Source organism: Erinaceus europaeus, chromosome 16, assembly GCF_950295315.1.
Source record: "Erinaceus europaeus chromosome 16, mEriEur2.1, whole genome shotgun sequence".
NCBI lineage: Eukaryota > Metazoa > Chordata > Mammalia > Eulipotyphla > Erinaceidae > Erinaceus > Erinaceus europaeus.
Genome location: NC_080177.1, coordinates 14,178,551 through 14,203,455, shown reverse-complemented (window position 1 = coordinate 14,203,455; position 24,905 = coordinate 14,178,551). Strand labels below are relative to the sequence as shown.

General features: G+C 40.3%; 1 pseudogene; it reads left to right on the top strand.

Moving 5' to 3' along the window:
• LOC103108417 (Y-box-binding protein 1-like) lies at window positions 1-20,672 on the top strand (annotated as a pseudogene).
• The last annotated feature ends 4,233 nt before the right edge of the window (window positions 20,673-24,905 follow it).

Below are 24,905 nucleotides of genomic sequence, written 5' to 3'. Positions count from 1 at the left end.
ATGGCTGATCATTGGCCTTACATGCCTTGGGCCCCAAGTTTGATCCCAGGTACTGCCTTGTGCTAGAGTTGAGACGTGCTTTGACCTCACTCTGCCCCATTCTAGAATCCACTGCTCTTGGCAGCCATTTATTTTTTCCATTTTATTGAATAGGACAGAGGGAAATTGAGAGGGGACAGGGAGATAAAGAGGAAGAGAGAAAGACAGATACCTGAGGATCTGCTTCGCCACTTGTGAAGAACCCTCTGCCCCTGCAGGTGGTGAACCAGGGGCTTGAACCCAGATCCTTGTGCGGGTCCTTCCACATACTACTATGTGTGGTTAACTGGGTATACCTAAATTAACTTCTTTAAAAGCAGTAATTCTGGTTTGGTTTTGTTTTTTCCCTGCAATGTTATTGCTGGGGCTCGGTGCCTGCACTATGAATCCATTACTCCTGAAGGCCTTCCGCCCACCCCATTTTTGTTGCCTTGTTATTGTTATTATTGTTGTTGTTGCTGCTGTTGTTAGATACTGCTGGGAAATTGTGCAGATGCAATCACATCTGCCATGTTGCCCCCTCAGACTATTGCTAGTTCCCACAAGAGTTGGGACATTCTCAGAGCGCCTGTTCCACCATGTTGTGCCCTCAGGGCATTGTCTATATCCCCGCAATAGTTGGAGTGCTTTGGTTACTCCTCCCCTTCCCATTCCCACGAGAGTTATTATCCTACCCTGGAGTGCTTTGGTTACTCCTCCCCCTTCTCATTCTCATGAGAGCTATTCCCATAAAAGCCCTTCTTCCACCCCTCACTCTCTTGCCCGTCTTTCACTTCGGTGATTAGACACAGGGAAGGTTGCTGCGCCAGGCGGCCATTTTTATTACCTCCACGTGGCCCAAACTGCTGCTCTCTCACCCAACTCTGAGGTGTCAGCGCAAATAAAGGATTGTGTTCCCTTTCTGCTCCAAAACCTCCTTTTTCTGTGTCCCGCCGCCACCGCAAGCAACAGGATATGACAGAAGAAATCGAGGGAGAAGGGGAAGACAAAGAGAGAAAGACACCAGCAGACCTGATTCACTGCTTGTGAAGCAACAACTCGCTCCTGCAGGTGGGGAGCTGGGGACTCTAACCAGGATACTAAGCAGGTCTGGTCCCTGCGTTTTGCGCCATGTTGCTTAACCCACTATGCTACTGCCCAGCCCTCGTAATTCTGTTCTTGAAAGGAATCTGAGCAATATGTCTCTGTCTGCTACTGTGACAGCTGATTTAGAAAGGCTTACCCTTTTTGTAGGCCTGAATGTGTATCAACTTAGTTAAGGTCAGACTGACCCCCAGTAGGCACTTGGACAAATTCTACTGGCTTCATGTGGTTCTTGGCCCTCTAACTTCCAAAACCCTCTCAGTTCCTCTGACTATATAACCAGCTATCTGCTTGGCATCCCCAGTGTTGAGCATAAACTTGGGATGGGCCAATAAATCTAGTACACTTATCTTTGAAACTATATCCTATTATCTAACTAGCTGGCTCTGAAGGAGAAGTCAATGAGCTTACAATCAGATCAACTAAAAGAATAGACAGGTAAGTCAAGGCTGCAAGTTCTCTGATCAGACTGAGCATGGAAACCTCCCTTGCTGGACTCTTGCTGGTTATTTACACAGGTGACAGTAGGAAGTGCTGAAGGGAAAATTAACAGCCTCCCTCTGATCTGACTTTATGGTGTTTGCAAGATTTCTGAGACTGTATAGGAAATTCTGCATATTGCTAAGGCCAGAGTAAAGAAGACATCCACGCTACAAATCTCTACTTAGGAGCAGCTATTCAGTGGAGCAGCTATTCAGGAGCTGAAAACAATAACACCACACTCAAGAGCCTCATTTGCTAACTTTTTTTTTCTTGCCTCCAGGGTGGTCACGGGGGCTCAGTGCCTGCACTACAAATCCACTGTTCCTGGAGGCCATTTTTTCTCATTTTTATTGCCCTTGTTGTTATTATTGTTATTATTACTATTGCCATTGCTGTTATTGGACAGGACAGAGAGAAATCGAGACAGAGAGGGGAAGGGAAAGATACCTGCAGACTTGCTTCACCGCTTGTGAAGCAACCCCCTGGAGGTGCGCTTCGTGCCCTGTGTGCTTCACCCAGGGTGCTACCGCCCACCCCATTTGCTAACATTTCTTTTTTTTATGTTTCTAATTATTATTTTATTTAATAATGATTGACAAGATTATAGAATAGTAGGAGTACAATTCCATACAATTCCCACCACAAGAGTTCCATACCTCATCCTCTCCACTGGGAACTTTCCTATTCTTTAGCTCTCTGGGAGCATGGACCCAGGGTCATTAGGGGGTGCAGGAGATGGGAGGTCTGGCTTCTATAATGGCTTCTCCGCTGGACATGGGTATTGGTAAGTTGATCCTTACTCCCAGCCTGTTTCTTTCTTTTTTATTATTTTTTTATTTATGAAAAGGAAACACTGACAAAACCATAGGATAAGAGAGGTACAACTGCACACAATTCCCACGATTAGAACTCCGTATCCCATCCCCTTCCCTGATAGCTTTCCTAACATTTTAAGGAAGATCTGGAAATTTAAAAAAATGAGTGGAAGTCTCCTCTTGACTTTAGGAGAATTTTTATGGATAAAAGGATGTGTCCAGTTCAAGAAGCAGAGAGCATGGGACTTGTGAATTGTACACACACACACACACACACACACACACACACATCTATCATTTTATAGATAATTGTACAACTATTTCCCTGAATTCTATGATTTTATAAAGCTATGTCAACTCAATAATAATAATACAGTTATAAAGAATGTATCCAATCCAGATAGAAGTAACCATTAAATATTAATTGTCATTGTTATCAAAGGGTGATCTGGTTCAAAACCATAGGTAATTTGAGGAAAGTAAGGTGATGCCTGCAGAAGTGAAAGATGATAAAGGGAAAGAAAAAGTTTTAATATGTTCTGATGTCTCTTAAAGGAATAGGGACCAGGGGCCAGGTGGTGGTGGCACAATTGGTTGAGCGCACATCACAATATGAAAGGACCTCGGTTCAAACCCCTGGTCCCCACCTTCAGGGGGATAGCTTTGCAAGTAGTGAAGCATGGATGCAAATGTCTCTCTCCCTCTCTATCTCCCTCTTCTCAATTTCTATCTGTCTCCAATAAATAAATAAAGAAAAATTTTAAAGTAACTAATTTGGGGAACTAATGTACAGCACAATGATTACCCTGTCCTTGAATGTTGCTGGGAACAGACCTGAAATGTTCTCACTGCAATATGTGATACCTGTGATAAAGTGGAAGTGGCAGTTAAAGCTAAAATGGGACTTATTTTGCAACACTTACATGGAACAAACCCACAAATTTTGCACTTGGGGCTGGGAAGATAGCATAATAGTTATGAAAAAAAAAAACCCCTCATGCCTGAACTCTGAGGTCCCAGGTTCAATTCCCAGCACTACCATAAGCCAGAGCTGAGCAGAGCTCTAGTGCCCCCCCTCTAATAAAATTAATTAAGCATTAAAAAAATTCAGAGAACAAGTTCTACCTTACTCCTCCCCTGCCCCCTCTCAACCCCTGTGAAGACTCAATAAGTCAATAGTCTGCCCCCAAATAGCTTTGTCATTAGAATCCAGCCATACCTGTCTTCTGATATTAGCCTCTGGAGCTATGAGAAATAAAGTATGTTGTTTATAAGCCACTCAGTCTATGATTTACTTTAGTAACCCAAGCTGATGAAACAGGAGCTAAAAGCTCACAAATAAGGGGTATCACTATCCCGTTGCACCTCAAACAATGCTTTGGATAGTGGAGGGGAAGATTCCAATCAGTCTCACAGCTTCACTGATATATTTATTCTCCTTTGTCAATTTTACCTTGAAAAAATCTAGCGTCTGAACTTTCAGAACACTTGATTGCATAGCCATACCTGGGAAGGCACAGTTCTGTGATTTCAAAGGTTGATTGTTTAGAATTTAGGAAACTTGTAAGAACTCATTAGCCTCACACATAGATGAAAGCAATGGAGATGGAGAAATGGAAAGATAGGGGTGGGAGGGATAGGGGCAGAGGGAGAAATAGGGAGAGAGGAAGAGGGTGAAAAGAGGAGAAGGAGAAGGAGAGAGACAGAGAGTAATGGATCTGAGAAGAAGGAAGGCATTCTGAGCAAGTGAAACAATACTTGTGCTTTTCAGGTAAAATAAAATGAGTGGAGAAGAGAGCATAGTGGTTATGCAAATAGACTCTAATGCCTAAGGCTCCAGGGTCCCAGGTTCAAACCCCACACCACCATAAGCTGGAGCAGAGGAGAAACGTTCTAGTAAAAAACAAAGAAGAAAAAGAAAAAAGAAAGAAAGGAAGGAAGGGAGAAAGAAAGAAGAAAAGAAACAAAAAATCTATGAAAACTTGAGCAAAGTAAAAAAAAAAATATGATCATTCAAGGCAATCAAAAATAGCAGGTTAGTGCATTCCATGCTCCAGTTTAACAAAGCCAAGTAAGCTACAGAGAGAGGATGTCCTACCATCTGAATTTGACCACAAAGAGAGCAAAACTACTGCTACCCCACTCTGGGAGAGGACGAGTGAGGAATGGTTTAAGTAGGGAAAAAACATGAAGCCATGGAAAAAGGAGCCACAGGTGGTGAGGATATTGTGAGTTAGTCCGAGAGATGGGAACTAGGTAGTCTCAGAGTGATACTGCATGAGATCAAAGATATTTGGAAAAGACAACAAAAGAGCCTTTGCTAGTAACTGCTGTGAATCCAAAAACAACAAAAAAAGTCACTAACATTGATTTATACATTAATTACATTGCCTAGGTAAGTTGTTGCTTGGGAAACAATTGACTACTGAAATAATGATGTCAATGAGCTAAACAAATTAAAGGTATCAATTTTAGAAAAGATAGAAAACATATATTAAAAGGAGGCCGAGGGGAACCAATATTTATAGAGCAACTACCTGCAATTTTATCTGTTTGGCCACTGCTGCGTCCCCAGAATCTAAAACAATTTCCGCAATGTAGAAATCACTCAATAAGTATTTGCTTCTGAAATGTAAATGAATATAATTAGCTTCATTTCTTACATGGTGAAATAGAGATTTAGGTAGTATAATGAAATTGTTGAGAGCCACATAGCTAACCAAGATGTCAAAACCAATCTGGCTGATGACATCAAAGCCTCCTTGAAAGTCATTTTCAGGCAGAGGTAGATAGAATAATGGTTATGCAAACATACTGTCATGCCTGAGGCTTCCAAGTCCCAGGTTCAATCCCCTGCACCACCGTAAACCAGAACTGATCAGTGCTCTGGTAAAAAAAAGAAAGAAGGTCATTTTCTCAGAGGACCTAGTGGGGGTTGTATTGTTATATGGAAAACTGGGAAATGTTATGCATGTACAAACTATTGTATTTACTGTCGAATGTAAAACATTAATTCCCCAATAAAGAAATTTAAAAAAAAGAAAGTCATTTTCTATGAAAAGATCTCAAATTATTATTTAAACACTCTTGCACACTTTACAAAAAAAAGAAGAACTAGAAGGGTCTAGTGCATGTCTCACCTCATTCTTTTTTTTTTTTTCTTATCTTCTTGCATTAAGTTAAGGGTACAGTCAATACTCCACGTTTTACCAATAAGAAAGAAGTCATTCGATAAACAGTTGTGAAATATAAAACAGTTTTTTAAAACTATTTTACATGTCATAAACCATGACAAAAATCTCAGTACCACTGGGCATGTGCCCCAGATGCTATAAATATAAGTGTTATCCCAGAATTATATTGTATAAAATAAAATGTAGTTTCTCAGACTTGTGGAGAATGAAAAATTCAGGAGCTGGGTGGTGGTGCATCTGACTAAGTACCCGTAGTACTAAGTGCAAGGACCCGCACAAGGATCTGGGTTTCAATGCCCAGATTCCCGATTGCAGAAGGGACAGCTTCTCAAACTGTGAAGCAGATCTACAGGTGTCTATCATGCTCTCTCCCTCTCTACCTTTCCTTCCTCTCTCAATTTCTCTCTGTCCCATCCAATAAGATGAAAAAAATGGCTACCAGGAGCAGTAGATTAGTATTGCTAGCACATAGCAATAACCTTGAAGGCAAGTTGGGAAGTCCTAAGATTCCCAAACAGACATGATGGGCCTAGACCTTAAAGAGATTCCTTTCTCTATAGTTACTGGTCATCTCTATCAAGAACAACACAATAGACAACTTTGTTGTCCCCATAGGACCTTGCCCTCAATGTTGATCAACAATAGAGAATGTCCCATTCTGTGAAGGGAGGCTGGACAACTGTGGTGACAGTATACCCGCGACCATGGATGGAAGTCCCTACATAGTGCTGACATCAGCCTTGGCGACAGAGTATGCAGTGGTCTGCGCTGGCACATGGGGGGCTGTGGGTGGATCCAGTCTGTGCTGGTGTACAAAGAAAAGTACAGCCAGAGGAAACTCGCCCTCTTTGGCTGTTGCTGCTTCTCCTGGTCAGAAGCACCTCACGCCAGGTTCCGCCCATGGCTACTTCTGGGAACTGAACACGTGTGACTCTGCTAGCCAGTAAACTTTTAGACCCCCATACAGCCATGAGCAACCTTTACCAGAGCTGATAATTGTTATTTTATGGAATTAAACTTTTGATAACTATACTCAGACCTTATGGACCTAGTATACCCATAACCCTTAATGATAAGTGCTTAATTTGTTTCACCCTAATAAACCTTGTATTGTTTAAACCAGTTTCTAGCTCCCCGCTGAGAATCCTTTTAAGCGCCACAGAAGCTCCCACTCCAAACCCCTTTCTTAAGTTAAATAACAAGAGACAACATACTCTGTGTTCCACCTAAGGAAGATGGGTCCTGAAATTGGGGCAGCTTGGAAAGTTCCTACTCATGACCACAGAATGTGAGCTCAGATCTACACAGATGCAGAGGTCACATAGGTTCCTAAACTGAATATGGGCCCCAGATCACATCAAATTGATGGGCTTTATAATCAACAATGTTTATATACTTTCCCCATATTTGGAAGCTACTCTCTTCCCTGATCCAGCTTTCTGGTCATTTTTCCAGCCATGACATCATCTCCCCAGACAATAACTTGGATCTACCTGCATATCACATGTCTGGCTCAGGAAAAAATGAAAGAAAGAAAGAAAGAAAGAAAGAAAGAAAGAAAGAAAGAAAGAAAGAAAGAAAGAAAACTAGTATAGTCGGCTCTTTGGAATATAACTAAAATAGTATTACTAACTATCTACAAAATGGGGACCCCCAACTCTTTATATGAACTATTCCAGTCTTTAGCTTCATGATTAGTCAACAATTTGTTTGGCTCTATATGTTAACTCTTTTTTCAGCCACCAGGTTCCAGATGTGACCATGACGCCAACCTGACTTCCCTGGGCAAATGACCCCACCAATATATCCTGGAGCCCTGCTTCCCCAGAACCCCACCCTACTAGGAAAAGAGAGAGAGAGACAGGCTGGGAGTATGGATCAACCTGTCAACACTCATGTTCAGCAGAGAAGCAATTACAAAAGCCAGACCTTCCACCTACTGCACCCTATAATGGCCCTGGGTCCATACTCCCAGAGGGTTAAAGAATAAGAAAGCTATCAGGGGATGGGACAGGATACAGAGTTCTGGTGGTGGAAATTGTGTCGAGTTGTAACCCCCTTATCCTATGTTTTTTGTCAGCATTTCCTTCTCTTTTATTTATTTATTTTTTATTTATTTATTGGGGAATTAATGTTTTACATAGCATTAACTTCCTATAAATAAAATTTTTTAATGATGATAGAGAAAGGAAAAAGGAAACAGAAACAGAAAGATAATGAATAAAACACTATACTGTTATAAATTCCATTGATAGTTTTTAAAGGGTCAGATATTGGGGGAGGGGAATACCTACATCAATCACAACTCTAGAAGTAATAGTTTGACTAAGAAGTAATAGTTTGTCTCTGAGAAGGTGCCAGAGAATAGAACTCAGTAGAAGAGATCTACAAGATCCAATGGAAATAGAAAGTGTAGTGGAATTCTAATGAAATAAATAAAAACTCTGTCACAACTTCAGAGCCTACACTGAGCACATTCATCATCAGCCTAATGATAAAGGAAACTTGAGGTCTCTAATGGACTGAAGGTAGCTAGAACAACCCCCCACTTTGCCCACCCACCACCAAAGAAAAAGAAAAAAAAAACATCTCTTTCTTAGAGTAACTAACTACCTCACATTAAAGGTATGACAGAAAAAAAAAGGACTGTTAAATTAATTTCAGAGATAAATTCAGTTTTCCTCAGTCTCACATCAGGATCTAGCAGGGAAATTGAACGAAGACACACACTTGTTAAAAGAAAAAGATCAACAAAGCCAAGCCCTAATGAGAATCCAATTGGTGACACAATCAAATGTGAATTTTTTAAAGAAAATAGTGATATGCTACAAATCTAGGGAAAAATAAGCATCAATCACCAACAAACATAGACTTATTTGTTATTAAGTATTCTCAATCAAATTGGAATGCTAGAAATAAAATATAACATTAGAAGAGAATAATTGCATCAACAGTTTTTATGGTGAGACCAAATATATTAGAATATGTGAAGCTAAATCTAAAATATCCAGATTTAAACCAAAGGAAAAATAGAAAAAAAAAATAGCCAAGGAACTGTGTGTGGAGAAGTGTCAAATAACACATGTAATACTGGAGTCATAAAAAGAAGAGGAGTAAGACAAACAAATGGAAAGGGAAAATAACTGAAGAATAAAATTAATGAAATAAATACAACAACAAACCAGGTGCATACATAAATCTCATATAGATTAGAACAGGATAAGTTTTCAAAAAATTACAGAACATTATACACATAATTATAAACTTGATAAAACCAAGGATAGAAAGATCATCTTAAAACAGCTAGGGGAAAAAATAGGTACTGTACATAGAAGGGAAATAAGAATCACAAAACAAAATTTATCAGAAATTATGCATTCCATAATACAAAGTAAACCCATTATGAAAAAAGATTGGTCATGTCAGAATTCTACACCCAATAACACTGTCCTACAAAAATGAAGGAGGGATAAAACATCAAACAAACAAGCAAAAGAGAATTCACGGCAAGTATATCCTTTCTGCAGCAAAACTAAATGAATCAATAAACAAAGAAAGAACATAATATCATATGACATGGATAAATAGCACTCAATAATACAAAAAATAGAGTAAATATATTTTTTATAATTTAACTTCTTTTTAAAATTTTTTTATTATATTTATTTATTAGATAGAGACAGCCAGAAATCAAGAGGGACGGGGGTGATAGAGAGGGAGAGAGACAGAGAGACACCTGCAGCCCTGCTTCACCACTCATAAAGCTTTCCCCCTGCAGGTGGGGACCGGGGGCTCGAACTCGGGTTCTTGTGCATTGTAATACATGTGCTTAACCAGGTGCGCCAACACCTGACCCCATATTTTAACTTATTTAGAAGACCATTGCCTAAAGTGAAAAAGAAGATAAAAATACTTGAATCTATATTGTAATATATATTAACTAGATATTATATGTAGATACATATAGGCATATTTTAAATTAAAACAAAGTATATCTTAAAGAACATATAGACATATAGATGGATGTGTGTAAATATATGCATGCATATCGTATATGTATGTGTTTGTATATATACATACAAATGGAATGAAACTATAGCTTTATAATGAAGACAAAATGTAATCCTAGGTGGGTCGGGCGGTAGCGCAGCGGGTTAAGTGCATGTGGCATAAGGACTGGTGTAAGGATCCTGGTTCCAGCCCCTGGCTCCCCTCCTGCAGGGGGAGTCACTTCACAGGTGGTGAAGCAGGTCTGCAGTTGTCTGTCTTTCTCTCCCCTTCTCTGTCTTCCCCCCCTCCATTTCTCTCTGTCCTATCCAACAACGAATGACATCAACAACAACAATAACCACAACAAGGCTACAACAACAAGGGCAACAAAAGGGGGGAAAAGTGGCCTCCAGGATATGGATTCATGGTGCAGGCACTGAGCCCCAGCAATAACCCTAAAGGCAAAAAAATAAAAAATAAAAATGTAATCCTAGAAGGTTATCATTAACCAGAAACAGGTAAACATAACAGGAGAGAAAGGAGCAAAGAATTAATGGTGCAAATAGAAAATAACAAGAGAGGGTCAGATAATAGCTCAGTGAGTTATGCGCACATGGCACATGGCACGAAGCACAAGGGTCTGCATAAGGATCCCAGTTTGAGCCCCCAGCTCCCCACCTGCAGGGTGGTGAAGCTGGTCTGCAGATGTCTGTCTTTCTCTCCCCCGCTCTGTCATCCCCTCTTCTTGATTCCTCTCTGTCCTATCCAACAACAAGGACAGCAATACAGCAATGATTAACAAGTGCAACAAAAGGGGAAAAAATAGACTCCAGGAGCAGTGGATTCTAATGCAGGCATCAAGTCCCAGCACCCTGGAGGCAAGAAAGAAAAAAGGAAGGAAGGAAGGAAGGAAGGAAGGAAGGAAGGAAGGAAGGAAGGAAGGAAGGAAGGAAGGAAGGGGAAGAAAGAGAGGGAGGGAGAGAGGAATGAAGAAAGGGAGAAAAGAAATTATCAGATATGTAGAAGAAAACATTGGCAGAACTTTTTTCTGCATAAATTTTAAAGACATCTTCAATGAAACTAATCCAACTACAAAGAAGACGAAGGCAAGAAAAAACCTATGGGACTACATCAAATTATAAAGCTTCTGCACAGCTAAAGAAACCACTACCCAAACCAAGAGACCCCTCACAGAATGGGAGAAGATCTTTACATGCCATACATCAGACAAGAGGTTAATAACAAAAATATATAAAGAGCTTGCCAAACTCAACCACAAGAAAATAAATAACCCCATCCAAAAATGAGGAGAGGACATGGACAGAATATTTACCACAGAAGAGATCCAAAAGACAGATAAACACATGAAAAAATGCTCCAAGTCTTTGATTGTCAGAGAAATGCAAATCAAGACAACAAAGAAATACCACTTCACTCCTGTGAGAATGTCATACATCAGAAAAGGTAGCAGCAACAAATGCTGGAGAGGTTGTGGGGTCAAAGGAACCTTCCTGCATTGCTGGTGAGAATGTAAATTGGTCCAACCTCTGTGGAGAACAGTCTGGAGAATTCTCAGAGGGCTAGAAATGGACCTACCCTATGACTCTGCAATTTCTCTCCTTGAGATATATCCTAAGGAACCCAATACATCCATACAAAAAGAATTGTGTATACCTATGTTCATAGCAGCACAATTTGTAATAGTCAAAACCTGGAAGCAACCCAGGTGTCCAACAAGAGATGAGTGGCTGAACAAGTGTGGTCTATATACACAATGGAATACTACTCAGCTGAACAGTGGCTATAATCAAAGTAAACTTCAGAAAAAGGACTGTTAAGAGGAAGAACAAAGACATTGCAAGATTCTATCATTGGTTGCATTACACAGATGCCCTATATCTATTTTCATTCAGTCATATATTTGTTTTAAACGGGTTTTATTATGTGATTCTATTTACATTAAGAAGGTTAATAAATATTACAATCCCAGAGCTCAAAATTGAAAACATATACAACTTGAAAAATGGGAACTTAAAGAATGGCACTTCTTGAAGGATTAAAATCCCCCAGGATAATGCAGAATCAATGCTAGGCAAAAAAATAAATAAATAATAAATATATATATTTATTTATATATAAATATATATTATATATTTATATTTTTAAGTATATATATATGTATATATTTAAAAGTAGACTTACTGCTCATGGCAAAAGGACTAATGTTATCAGGTTCCTAGGAGAAAAGAAATGAAATCTAGTAGTTCTATTATAATCAAGGGGTATGGAATCTTTGGTCTCTCTTAACCAGAACTGTTCTTGTCCTTTTGGCTCAAAGACCAAGGTCACTTAAAAAAAAGAAAATCACCCAGAGACCCTAGTTTCTTCTTATTCTTCTTAATAATTCAGATATCCATTAAAATAAGTCATATTCCAGGGTATAAAAGTAATTGATCAAATGAGTGCTTTCAGCAACGCTGAAGAATCAGAGAGACAATTATTCCCTTGTCTAGAGTGACTCATTTAACATCCACTTTTACATAATTAGGTTTAACTAGACATTATGTTAACCTTTTAAAAACTACTTAACTCATCTATACTACCAAATTTCCTATGGCTGTGTATTTATATATGCATAGTAACTATACAAAAAAAATTAGTTAATAAAGTACCAAACCATCATGGGCATTTTCATCAAAAACATGATTGTCAGAGAAGTCTCTTTGGAATTGTTGTAGCCACAGTATTTGACTCAATACATGTTTTATTTTAACATGAATATATAAAATGTGATACTTCAAATATTGATTGGACATAAGGCTCTTAGCTTTCATCTTCTCTATTTTACTTAAAGACAGTGATTTTTTCCACTGTCTTCTCAGATACACTTAATCATTTTTTTTCTGTCATTGCCAGGGTTATTGCTGAGGCTCAGTGCCTTCACATGAGTACACTGCTCCTAGCAGCCAATTTTTTTTTTCCTGAGAGGGTTGGGAAGGGGAAGCTGGAGGGACAGACACAGAGAGAAATTAGGAGTGAAGGGGTTGATAAAGAAGCAGAGAGAGGGGGCCAAGCAGTGGCACTCATAGTACTAAGATCAAGGACCCATGCAAGGATCCAGGTCCGAGCCCTGGTCCCCTACCTGCAGGGGGGAAGCTTCACAAACAACATTGCAGGTCAACAGGTGTCTAGCTTTCTCTCTCCCTCTCTGTCCTCTCAGTTCCTCCATGTACTACCCAATAAAATGGAGAAAAATAAAAGAAGAAGAAGAAGAAGGAGAGATTGGGGGCCAAATGGTGGTGCACCTGGGTAAGTGCACACATCACAATGCACAAGAACCCAGGTTCAAGCTCCTGGTTCACCTACAGAGGGACAGCCTCACAAGTGGTGAAGCATGGCTGCAGTTTTATGTTGGGCTAGTGACATGAGAGAGAGATGACCCAGGAACCAAACTCGTGGCGGCAAGGTAGTTCAAATCTTTATTCATCCAAATGCCCCAGAGTTGGGCAGTAGCACAGTGGGTTAAGTGCAAGGGCCAGAGTCTGCCTCCTGGCCCATACATGTGCTCCTTGATGCTGGAGACTGGAAGACCCAAGTCAGAAACAGGAGTGGCTTGACAATGCCATACATGGTTAGGAAAGGGACAGAGAAAGGTAAAAGGGGGCTGGGAAAGATAGGGACTTCCTTAGCAACTGTTGCTAGGGGTTTAACTGGTAGGATTAATAATACCCTGCAGGGAAATACGGAGGAAGACCTTAAGTCATTTGTTAGACAAAGCAGAACACTGATATGTAGATAATAAAAGGGTGGACCATTGTATCAAGGAATGCAGGATGAAGCAGGGAAGCTGGATTAATGTTTTAAGGAAAACAGAGCCCCTGGAGGCAGAAAAATGCAGGGTTTCTGGAGACAGGGAGTGACTGACAGGGAAGCAAAAACTGAGTCCATGCCTCTTCCAAGCTCAACCTTGCAAGAGGGAGTCTGACAGGGAAATTCATTTCCTCAGTTCCCCATTTTTCAATGGGAAAAGTCTCACCACACTCAACCTGGTTCTCACAGTATTCCCAGCAGTTTTATCTCTATATCTCCCCCTTTCTATGTCTCCCCTTACCTCCTCAATCTCTGTCTCTATCCAATAAATATTAGATAAAAATATTTAAGAGAGAGAGGAGACAGAAAGAAAGACACCTACAGTCCTGCATCACTTCTGACATTTCCTTCCTCTAGGTCAGGACTCTGGGCATGAACTTGGGTCCTTGCATGTGTGCTCTGGCAGGTATGCCACTGCCCACTCCCTACCTTAATGATTTTTATAGAACGTGCTAGCAACACCATTTTTACATAACATTATGATTGAAAAAAAAAAACTAACTGCTATTTCTATTCTCGTTGTGTAGATTAGAAGCCTGGAAGTTAGAAAATCCACATGGAATCTGAATTCGGCCATTGACTCGTTCTGTGATGCTGGTGGAAGCAACCTTTACTAGGAAATCGTTTCATTTTCCCATTTGTAAAATATAGATGTTGCATTATACCTACAGGTCAAAAGTGCTTTCACTCTAATAGAGGGCTTAGGGTTTTGACAGTTTCTCAGATTTCAAAGGGAACAAATCTCTAGAGGTGTCGCTTCAGATTCTTTTTCAAATTTTGTGATCAATAGTTGGCTCTAAAGGGCATATGTAGTTTCTTTTCTTCTGTTTTTGAGTTCCAAACCCAATTAAGTCAAACCCCAGACTCTTAACATAGGGTGGTCCAGCCATAGATTCAAAATAGAAAACTTTAGATCTAATCTTTGAAACCACTACACCCCCTCCTTTTTTTTTTTTAACTGACTTAATTAAAGGTTGTTTTTCACTCACAAGATTGGCAGAATTAAAAAGAATGGGCTGGGAAGATAGGTTAATGGTTGTGCAAAAGACTTTCATGCCTGAGGATCTGTGATGCTAAGGCCCAGCACTACCATAAATAAGAACTGGGAAGCACCGTGGTCTCTCTCTGTATCTTTCTCTCTACATCTCTCTCATATAAATAAATAAATAAAGTGGGGGCTGGGCAGTAGCGCAGCAGGTTAAGCACACATGGCGCAAAGAGTAAGGATTGGTGCAAGGATCCCAGTTCGAGCCTCAAGCTCCCCACCTGCAGGGGGCTTGCTTTGCAAGCGGTGAAGTAAGTCTGCAGGTGTCTCTCTTTCTCTACTCCTCTCTGTCTTCCCCTCCTCTCTCATGTCTCCCTGTCCTATCCAACAACAGCAATATCTATAACAACAATAATAATAACCACAACAACAAGGGAAACAGCAAGGGCAACAAAATGGGGAAAATAGTCTCTAGGCACAGTAGATTCGTAGTGCTGGCACCAAGCCCCAGCAATAACCCTGGAGGCCAAATATAAATAAAGTGTTTTAATAAAAGAGTTTAAAAGAATGAATGTACTCAGGGTTAGCAGAGAAGTAGGTGAACATACACTGCCATATACTTTCTTATAAAATGTGAGTTGGCAAAGTCATTTTGGGCAAATCTAGCAGAAATCTTTCAAAAAGTTTACATTTCATGCCTTTTAATTCAATGATTTCAATGCTTAAGAATCTGCCCTCTTGGGGCCAAGTGATGGTTGAGTGCACATGTTACAATGCACAAGGGCCCAGGTTTGAGCCCCCTGGTCTCCACCTGCAGGGGAAAAGCTTTACAAGTGGTGAAGCAGGGCTGCAGGTGTCTCTTTATCTTTCTCCCTCTCTGTTTCCCCTTCCATCTTGATTTCTGACTGTCTCTACCCAATAAATAAATAAAGATAATAAAAAATGTTAAGAATAAAAAAGAATCTGCCCTATTAAAAAAGCTATATATGTGTATAAACTCATATACATGAGAGAAGTTTTATGGTTTTATTAATAGTAGTAAAAAACTAAGGGGGTGTGGTGGGGAGGGACTCAAATGTTAATCAAGTGAAGACAGACTGATTAAAATCCAGTCAAGTCAATGAAATCCTATTCAGTCAGTAAAGAAAGAGAATGAGAAAGAGTGACATGATATTCATAAGACATTCAATGAAAACTCCAAGCTGTTAAAATATTGAGTGTGGCCTGTTCACAAGACAACATTTTTTTTTCTTTTTTAGCCTCCAGGGTTATTGCTGGGGCTTGTTGCCGGCATTAAAAATCTACTGCTGGGTCCCCACCTGCAGAGAGTAGCTTTGTGGAGTGGTAGAGCAGGGCCTTCAAGTGTCTCTCTCCGTCTCTCTCTCTCTCTCTCTCTCTCTCTGTTTCCCTCTCCCTCGGCCTCTCCTCCTTCTCAATTCCTTTCTGTCTCTGTCCCACAAATAAAATATAAAAATATTTTTAAATTAAAAACAAGAAGAGTAAATGAATTCAGTGGGATAAGAGGGATAAGATTCCATACAATTCCCACCACCCGTGTTCTGTATCACATCACCTCCACTGGAAGATTCCCTATTCTTTATCCCTCTGGGAGTATAGATCAAATATCTTTATGGGGGAGCATAAGGTGGGAGGTCTGGCTAAATAAATCTCAAAATAAAAACAAAGAATTATAAAAAAAAATTGTGGGGTCGGGCAATAGTGCAGTGGGTTAAGTGCACATGGTGTAAAACGCAAGGACCTGTGTAAGGATCCCTGTTAGAGCCCCTGGCTCCACACCAGCAGGGGGGTTGCTTCACAGGCAGTGAAGCAAGTCTGCAGGTGTCTATCTTTCTTCCCCCCTCTCTGTCTTCCCCTCCTCTCTCGGTTTTTCTCTGTCCTGTCCAACAACAAAAACATCAATGGCAATAATAACAACAACAACAAGGCCAACAAAATGGGGAAAAAATGACCTCCAGGAGCAGCAGATCTGTAGTGCAAGCACTGAGCCCCAGCAATAAACCTAGAGGCAAAAAAAAAAAAAAGTGAACTGAAGTTTAGTATCATCTTTCCAAAATACTTTCCAAAAGTATTTTTCTGTTATGGAATATATCCTGTATTCCATACCAGCTTACCAATGCCTGGCCATTCATTTTCTCTTCTTCCAAAAAAGGCAAATTTTAATTTAAATTCACAAAGTTCACTTCTATGAAAAATCACAAATGGAACTTAAAGATGCCATAAGTTATTTTAACTGTAAAAAGTTTATTTGAGAGGTTTAACAATTATTGTTAATACAAAAAAAAATCATGTTGCATGTCTAAGGATGGGGATTATATTTTAACCATAAAATAAATTTCATTCAAGTTAAAAAAAATCTATTCCTTCTAGGAGCCATCTTTTTCCCATTGTTGTTGTTGGACAGGAGAGAGAGAAATTAAGAGAGGAGGGAAAGATAAAGAGGGAGAGAGCAAGATAGACACCTGCAGGCCTGTTTCACCTTTTGTGAACCAACCCCGCTGCAGGTGGGGAGCTAGGGGCTCAAACCGGAATCCTTGAACTTCATACTATGTGAACTTAATCTGGTGCACCACTGCCTGGCCCTCAAAACTATACACTTGATGCAGCTGTGCATACATATTTCATGCACGCACTACAGAGGCCATAATAATGTACCTCTTAGGCCTTCCTTTTTAGGAAACACAACACCAACCCCCAACAGCTGTACTCTGAAAGCCATCACTGTCTCAGCACCAAAGTCACATCCTCAGTCAGCGACTAAATACAGGAGAGGTACAAAGGCAGATTCATTTCTGGGAGATGCATGAATCCTGATCCATATCCTTAATCCATTGCTGGCTTCTTTCTTTCCATCTTCCACAGACCAGCACTATAATCTGATAGTGTTCCTAGTCTCCCTGGGCTCAACCTCTCAATGTCCCTCACAGGTGTTCTCTCCAATGAATGTGCTGCGGATGTGATCCCAAGTGGGCATGTGCTTCTTGGAATCAGTCCCCAGATGAATAAATCTTGCATGGTCACCTTAGGGACATGAAAGCATAGGCAAACGTTTTGCGAGAAGCAAAATTAACTTTGCCAACTTTTTCCTGAGGACTCAAAATTAGTAGTCATAGAATCCAGGCTCCATTATCCAAAGAAATGGAGGTGAACCTCCCCCCCTTTTTTTGCAGGAGCACAAACACACTCACAGACAGGAACTCTGGTAGTTCTACCAACAAAGCAGAGTCCTACTCCTGTGTAAATAGCAGCTCTTCCTAGTTCTTCTCTCTGGTCTCCATCACAGCCTTAACATCTAGGTAGATTGTGCTTTATAACTCCCTCTTAGCGCAGGACTACTATAGCTCTCTGAGTCCCAGATCTGATCCAATTCAGCTCTGTTCCTTGGATCACCTCCTTCTCAATAAGAGAGTCTGGGGAATCCGGGTAAGGAATCACTCCCCTGGGGAGTCGGGCGGTAGCACAGCAGTTGAGCACACGTGGCACAGTGCAAGGACCAGTGAAAGGATCCCAGTTCGAGCCCCCAGCTCCCCACTGCAGGGTAGTCGCTTCACAGGCGATGAAGCAGGTCTGCAGGTATCTGTCTTTCTCTCCCACTCTCTGTCTTCCCCTCCTTTTTCCATTTCTCTCTGTCCTACCCAACAACAATAATATCAATAACAATAGCAACAATAAAAACAACAAGGGCAACAAAAGGGAAAATAAATAAATATAACAAAAAAATAATTAGAAAGGAGTCACTCCCCTGAAGAACCTGTAGCTTTCACTTGCAATCACCCAGAAAGAGTAGACATATTATTATACTCATGTTCCCATGATGAACTTGAGAGCAGAGAGGGTTAGTGAGTTGTTCAAAGAAAAAGAGAGTCACAGTGGTCAGTGTAGATGTGCAGGCACTGGTATCCAGTGACAAGCCTGCTGACAACAATACATACATACTAAACCTAATCCTACATTGTGAATCCATCATGAAAGAAGACACCTCTGCAGATTGTTCCTTGACTCAAGGAATGCATTGTGGACTGTCAGGTTTCAGGAGTTTGAGGGCACAGATTAAAAACAAACAAACAAAAAAAAAAACCTGAGGACCTTCCCACAGCCCTGAATGGAATCATGTGGAAGATCCCAATTCCACTTGTACCCAAGACAAGTCCAGTGTAAATGTAAAACTTTTTGCTCAGATTACAGCCTCATGTGTCTTAGAAAAATAATGTTTCAGGTCCAGGAAGTGGTGCACTAGGTTAAGTGCACATAGTACCAAGCGCAAGGACCCATGCGAGGATCCCAGTTCAAGACCTTGGCTCTCTACCTGCAGAGGAGGTCATTTCACAAGTGATGAAGCAGGTCTGCAGGTGTCTGTCTTTCTCAGCCCCTCTCTATCTTCACCTCCCCTTTCAATTTCTCTCTATCCTATCAAAAAAATAAAATTAAAAAAATGGCTGCCAGGAGCAGTGGATTCATAGTGCAGGCACTGAGCCCTTTGATAACCCTGGAGGCAAAAAAGAAAAGAAGAAAGAAAAGAAAAGAAAAGAAAAAAATAACATTACTAAGTCATGATTCCACCTTGTACTGCATTCTAGAATAAAATACTCAAAGTACAGGGCAGTCTGCATTCACTAGACCTACCTGACTTCTCTCTGGTGGCCAAGGAAGCTCAAGGGAGAATGGAAGTGATTGATCTTTCCCCCAACGTCTTATCACACTGTCAGAAATGTGTCCACACATGAATCACGACCACAAAAAAAGATGGTTTGCAGGTGTATTATTAGAAAAGAGCTATTTTAGAAAATGTTCGACATCTATTATTTTAAGGGTGGTAATTAACATTCATGAACCACCTCCAGAAATAGTCCTATATTCACAATGCAGTTTAATTTCTGGACTTACAATGTCTTGCTTTATGAGTTCAGGCAAAGAGACAAAAGCCACTGTTGTTTGAACTAGTTGAGGACAGTTTACAGGGATAATAATAGTAACCTGAAACTGTGGGAGCAATTACTGTCATTTTTTTATTTCACTCCCAATTTCAAATGTTGAGGTGCAGGCTACCCAGAGTCACCTCTTAATAAATTTACAGAGTAGGTGATTTTTGGAATTTGAATAAGAAGGGTAATGGTTAAGAAAAGAGACAGGTTGGTTGCCAATTCTGAATTGTATCCAGAGGCCAAATGCCATCAGGGTAAGAGGGTCATAAGCCTTTTCCTTTTCAAATTAAAACCAACATAATGAAATAACAAAATGCAAAGCAAAGCCTTCTGGAGATCTGATTCCCAAAGTCAAGATCTGATTCTCCAAACTGGATATTTAAAGAAAAAAAATCAGTTTAATCGATAGCGGGAGCGGAGAGCGGACCCCAGAGAGCCCTGAGCAGCCCCACTGCCACCACTGGCCTAGTTATCATCACACCCCTGCCGGTGGGGACAAGAAGGTCATCGCAACGAAGGTTTTGGGAACAGTAAAATGGTTCAATGTAAGGAACGGATATGGTTTCATCAACAGGAATGACACCAAGGAAGATGTATTTGTACATCTGACTGCCATAACCCCAGGAAGTACCTTCGCAGTGTAGGAGATGGAGAGACTGTGGAGTTTGACGTTGTTGAAGGAGAAAAGGGTGTGGAGGCGGCAAATGTTATAGGTCCTGGTGGAGTTCCAGTGCAAGGCAGTAAACATGCAGCAGACCATAACCATTATAGACACTATCCACGTCGCAGGGGTCCTCCACGCAGTTACCAGCAAAATTATCAGAACAGTGAGAGTGGGGAAAAGAATGAGGCAGCAGAGAGTGCTCCCGAAGGCCAGGCCCAACAATGCCGGCCCTGACCCTATGGGCATAGACCAAAGTATTCCAACCCTCCCGTGCAGGGAGAAGTGATGGAGGGTGCTGACAACCAGGGTGCAGGAGAACAAGGTAGACCAGCGAGATAGAACATGTATTGGGGCTATAGGCCAAGATTCCGCAGGGGCCCTCCTCACCAAAGACAACCTAGAGAGGATGGCAATGAAGATGATAAGGAAAATCAAGGAGATGAGACCCAAGGTCAGCAGCCACCTCAATGTCGATACTGACGCAGACTTCAATTACCCACACAGACACCCAGAAAACCCTAAACCACAAGATGGCAAAGAAACAAAAGCAGCCAAACTACCAGCTGAAAATTGTCTGCGCCTAAGGCTGAGCAGGGCAGGGCTGAGTAAATACCGGCTTACCATCTCTACCATCTTCCGGTTTAGTCATCAACAAGAAGAAATGAATATGAAATTCCAGCAATAAGAAATAAACAACAGATTGGAGCTGAAGGCCTTAAGTGCTTGATTTTTGCCCATTGACCAGAAAACCAGAACTATCTGCATTATCTATGTAGCATGGGGTTTTTATTATTTTTACCTAAAGATGTCTCTTTTTGGTAATGACAAACATGTTTTTTTTGCTTTTAAAAAAGGCCTGGTTTTTCTCAATACACCTTTAAATGTTTTAAAATTGTTTCATATCTGGTCAGCTTGATATTTTTAAGAACCTCAGTTTTAATTTGTAATAAAAGTTTACAACTTAATTTAAAAAAAAAACTCAACAAGCTGCAAGCATCTGTTAATAAAGGTCTTAAATAATGAAAAAAAATTAGGATTCAGCCTTCATATTTTTTAAGGATTACTACAATAAACACTAGAAACAACCTAAATAACCTAAATGTCCACCAATCAGCTATTAGTAAAAGAAAACTATCATTATCAACACAAATAAATAACACAAAGACACTGAAGTTGTCTTTGAAGACTGTCGTTAAACAGGGAAGTATATGCAAGCATACACACAAACATTTTGGCAGTAACAATTCCTAAAGGAAATGTCTGAAAATGCAAGGAAGATTCAAAAAGAATTTATTTCTTCTTATCACATGATCTAAATTTATTATTATAAGCATTTTTCATTAAAAATACATACACTGTAATTATAAAAAAATGACATGTTCTGTATTCTCTACACTTTTCTATATTTCTCAAATAATATATAAAAATTCTTTTTAAATGGAAAAGTACAGAATTAAATATGTCAGAATAATATCATAAAATTTTATCTTGATAAAGTAAAAACACTGTGTACATTTTTGAAAATTGAATAGAAAAAGTGGTAGACTCTTTTCATTTGAACTTTTAAAATTTTTTTAATATTTATTCTCTTTTGTTGCCCTTGTTTTATTGTTGTAGTTATTATTGTTGTAATTGATGTAATTGTTGATAGGACAGAGAAAAATGTAGAGAGGAGGAAAAAACAAAGAGGGGGAAGACAGACACCTGCAGACCTGCTTCACTTCTTGTGAAGCGACTCCCCTGAAGGTGGGGAGCCGGGAGCTCGAACCGGGATCCTTATGCTGGTCCTTGCACTTTTCGCCACCTGCGCTTAACACGCTGCACTACCACCCGACTCCCATATTTGAATTTTTTTTCCATTCCTCACACTATAGAAAATGAGCCTTACATCACCAGAATCTGGGAGGATTAATTAACCATAGTCTCTAAATATCAAGAAGAGGCTTAGTTAACATGTCCTCATAAGTAACATTTAGTGCAAGGAAACTGATATATTCAGTCCCCAAGTTATATGGATATTTATGTTTCCCTGTTATTAAATGTCCAAGAATGGCACAGCTGCAAAAATACCTAATATCCATTATGAAAAAAATACAAAACATGGGGCCGGGTGGTGGCACACCTAGATGAGCACAAATGTTATAATGCGCAAGGACCTGGGTCCAAGCCCCCAGTCTTCACCTGCAGGGGGAAAGCTTTGCAAGTGGGAAAGCAGTGCTGCAGTTGTCTCTCTGTTTCTCTCCCTCTCTATCTCCTCCTCCCCTCTAAATTTCTGGCTGTCTCTCGTCAATAAATAATGATAACAAAAAATTAAAAATAAATAATATATACAATGATTTTGAGACTGAAATAAGTCTGTCTTTTCCTTTACAGATAAAAACAAATTCCAAGATATCAACAATAAAAATTTTACATTACTAAAATAGCATAAAGGTTAAACCCTCTCCTGGGCCACTCCAGGAACCTGTCCTCCCTATAAAATGGTAAGGACTGCCCCACTCTCCAAAGGGAGGCTGGTTCATCCTCCCCTGACACTCAAGAAAGACTGGTCCTGATGTTCCCAGCTGTGACCATGGACTGCAAACTCAGACTGACAAGGACTCAGAGGTTACACAGGCTCTTGTGCTAAATATGAATATATATATATATATATATATATGGGCCCTGGGTAAGATTGATGGGGTAAACAGTTAATTTTATGTATAAATTTTCTTCAAGTTTGGGAGCTAATCACTGCCCTAATCCAACTTTCTAGCATTATTCTCAACTCTGACAACATCTTCCCAAATAAAACTTTTAGTCCACCTCCATGATAGCTATCAAACTCAGTCAAAAACTATGAAAGTCACGGACCCCTAGGAACATAACAAAAATAGACTTCTTAGCTTCTTTCCACCCTAAGATCCCTATTCTCAACTGCTCGATTCCTACTTTTTTGTTCCTAACCATTAATACTTTTGTCCTGCTTTATTTCTTACTGCCTTTCAGCCTCATGTTGCAGATGCTATGTCAATCCTGACTTCCCCGGGCAGACGACCTCACCAATAGTTCCCAGAACCTCACCTCTCCAGAGCTCTACTCCACTAGGGAAAGATATAAATGGGCTAGGGGTGTGGATAGACTCGCCAATACCCATGTCCAGAAGAGAAGCAATTACCGAAGCCAGACCTTCTACCTTCGCCAAAAAGAACTTTGGTCTATACTCCCAGTGAAAGAGAAATGATAGCGGAAGATGACCAGAGAGCTCTGAACTCCAACTCCATCAGGACCCAGAGAGATAAGAGGTAAAAAGGAAGGGTGTTTAGAAGTAGTAATAGGTATAGGTGTGACTTAGAAAGAGAGAGTCAGGATCAGAGGAAAACTGGGCAAATATATATAAATATAGACAGATAGTTAGAGAAATAACAGTCAACCCATGTCTGCAACTTGGAAGAACTACTGTAGCTTCCAATGGAGGAAATAAGAATACAGATCTCTGGTTGTGGGAACAGTGTGGGATTCTATCCCTGTTATCTTATAATTTTGTAAGTCAATATTAAGTTATTAATAAAATAAAATAAATCTAAAGTAGTTTGACAGTAGAGGAGAGCCTAGGCTGGGAGTGACAGTGTTTTGCAAAAAACTGAGAAATTCTACCCATGTATTAACAATTCTATTTACTATAAACCATTAATCCCATCAATAAATAAACAAATTTAATTAGTTAATAGCATTGAGGGATGTAGAGTGTTCAACTTATATGTACAAGAACCAGGGTTTGATTCCTGGCACTATATATGCTGGAGCAGTACTCTGATCAGTCTATTTACCTATTGATCTTTATCTCATCACTCTCATTAAATAAATATTTTTAAATGAACATAATTAATTACTTAGGTACACCTGGTTGAGCACACACATGTTCAAAGATTCAGGCTTAAATCCTACTGCAGGGTAAGTGTCAGGAGCAGTGAGGCAGTGCTGCAGGTGCCTCTCTTTCCCTCCCTTCTCAATTTCTCTCCATCCTATAAAAGAAAGAAAGGAAGGAAGGAAGGAAGGAAGGAAGGAAGGAAGGAAGGAAGGAAGGAAAGAAGGGAGGGAGGGAGGGAGGGAGGAAGGAAGGAAAGAAGAAAGGAAAGAAGGAAGGAAGGAAGGAAGGAAGAAAGGAAGGAAGGGAGAAGGGGAAAGAAAGGAGGGAGAAGGGAAGGAAAAGGAGGGAGGGAGAGAAGGAGGAAGGGAAGAAAGAAAGAAAGAAAGAAAGAAAGAAAGAGAGAAAGAAAGGGAGAGAGAAAGAAAGAAAGAGAGAGAGAGAGAGAGAGAGAGAGAGGAAGGAATAAAAGGGGGTTACAGTCAACAATATTTGTACACCTTTCCCATATTTGGAAGCTACTCTCTTCCCTGATCCAGCTTTCTGGTCCTTTCTCCACCCATGACATCATTTTCCCAGATAATAACTTGGATCCACCTGCATATCAGATTTCTGGCTCAGGGAAAAAATTGTATAGCCACAGGCCCTTTGGAATATAACTAAAATATGCCTACTAGCTATCTACAAAATGGGGGACCCCCCAACTCTTCATCTGCACTACTCCAGCCTCTAGGTTCATGATTAGTCAACAACTTGTTTAGCTTTATACGTTCACTCTCTTTTCAGCCACCACGTTCCAGATGCTAGCATGATGCCAACCAGACTTCCCTGAACAGACAATCCCTCCAATATGTCCTGGAGCTTCAACTCCCCAGAACCCTGCCCCACTAGGAAAAGAGAGAGGCAGGCTGGGAGTATGGGTCAACCTGTCAACACCCATGTTCAGCAGGGAAGCAATTACTGAAGACAACTTTCCACCTTCTGCATCCCACAAT